The following is a 2,312-nucleotide window of genomic DNA, read 5'->3' on the forward strand; positions in this document are numbered from 1 at the left end:
TAAGAGTTGTTGAATCGTGTTAAGAGTGCATATAAACACGGGATTTGACCACACAGTTTTTTCATGCAACTCTGTATGAAGTAAAACATTTAAATAGTTATTGAATAAATAGTTAGTCGAAACTATTCTAAGTCACAACTAAAGCTATTCATAGTTGCCTTAGTTTCGACTTTTCTGGCTAAGTACCAACTTAAAATTTAGTTTCGGCTGGAGCTGCAACTAAGTCGTAACTAGGAAGAAGTATTTTATCAAATTAAGGGAAAACAGAAGAAATATGTAAAAAATTAAGTTGGTAGAGGGTGATTTTGATAATATTGAATAATTTCCAATTAAAATTTACAAAGATCGATCCATTTTAATCGGAAGATGAAATTAAATGCGTTTTACAATTCGAATAAAGCTACATCACAATTTTATAACTGGAATAATTTAGACAAATTCTCAAATAATAAGTCAGTTTCACGCTAGTTCTTTTAAAGTAAATTTGTGCATAACTACTATTTGTATGTTTCACAGCATGCTTTCGATAAACATCGACTTCACATCACTGCGGTTGTTCTGGCTACATACAACATTTTCACACTCGTTTTGCTATATCGTAAACTAAGTCGAAACTACTTAGTAGAAGTCTGAAATGCGACTATGAATAGCGGTAAATTTTAAGTTGGTACTTAAATTTAAGTTGCAACTTTGTTAGTTTCGACTTAGTTGCTGGACTATGAATACGCGCCATTTAGACTAAGCTTTCTTATAAAATTAATAGCTATTATCCTTTTTCATGGCTGTTGGGATCTTTAATTATTATTTTTTCCATGTTTATTATTTTCAAGAAATGACAGATGTATTAACAGGGTTGCATCGGGATGAACACGATTTAATTTAGTACATGGAAACTACTCTAAAGTACCAGGTTGACCAAGCTTTGCCCGGAGTGCATATATTTTCTAAAGCTACCAAGGGTTAGATATCAAATACTGGTTGTTGCGGCATACGCAAGGTAAATGCGATACAAAGCTTGCAATGTTTTAATATCTAAAGATTATTACATTTTAGTATGAAATATGTATATTAAAAACCAAATTAATTCTTACTTGTCCGTTTGAATCCCTCGAACGTTCTATTCAAAATGAAGTCGAATTATAGATATAGATTCAAAGACCAAGTAACGCTGCGTTTAATTTTTCGTTTCAACGAAATACATATGTTTGGAGTGATACTTATAAAGTTTTCATGGTTAAAAAATATTTTAGACCATACTTATAATGTTATGTCTACAGTGCTTAGTAAAATATAAAAATTGTAATTTATTCATCGACATCCCGGCCCCGTGAATCTGTCGGATAGGCGAAGATTCACGAACTACATCTAATACGGCTAATTTGGAAGCAGGTCTCCATAAAGTTCCCTTGGTTGTCGCGATAATGTGGGCAGATATTCCAACACCCATCCCTTCCAGAAAGTCTGCTTCATTTGTTGCAAGATTTGCCATTGCTTACGTAGGCAAATATTTTTGTCCACATTCGGTGTTTGAACGTCGTTTGGGCAACCCAATTTGAAGTGGTTAGGCGCCAGAGGTTCAGCGCTATCGTTGTCTAGTGGCAAATAAGTCAACGGACGCGAATTTCCTAAGTTCTCAGCTTCGATTAAAACGCTTTGTAATGCCTCGACTTGTGGCACCCTTGTCTTCAATGTGAAAGAAAGTACTTTCTTAACACAGCTCACCATTCGCTCCCATGCACCTCCTTCCGACGGATTACCAGGTGAATTAAATAACCATTCGACACCCTGCCTCACACCTTCATCGACCAGCTTCCTCTCTACCAATACCCAATCTTCCTTACTCACACCCACAAAATTTGTGCCTCTGTCGCTGGGCATTCTCAATGGCACCCCTCGACGGTTTATAAAATTTCTTAAGCTTAGTATCAGTGACAAGTCTTTAGCTAATTCCAAATGGATTGCTCGTACAGTCAAACATGTAAAAAGACACCCCCATCTTTTTTCTTTTTGGCGACCAACTGCCACGATATACGGCACGAAGAAATCTACACCGGTATAACTGAAAACTCTAACGAACGGAGTAAGTCGATCTCTCGGGAGCTGTCCCATAAGTGGTGGCCCTGGTTCCGCATTTCTGTTCTTACATGTTTGACAATCTCTTTTAGCCGAACGAACCAAACTACTTAAGTTAGTAATCCAAAACTTTCTTCGAATAGCGCAAACGATTGTCTCGAGGTTTTAATGTATATATATTTCGTGATAATGTCTAGCAATAAGTCTGGATAATGGATGTTTATGTGGCAGAATGATCG

This window comes from Rhagoletis pomonella, unplaced genomic scaffold (assembly GCF_013731165.1).
Source record: "Rhagoletis pomonella isolate Grant_MI unplaced genomic scaffold, Rhpom_1.0 Rhpom_scaffold_00003, whole genome shotgun sequence".
NCBI classification, from domain to species: Eukaryota; Metazoa; Arthropoda; class Insecta; order Diptera; family Tephritidae; genus Rhagoletis; species Rhagoletis pomonella.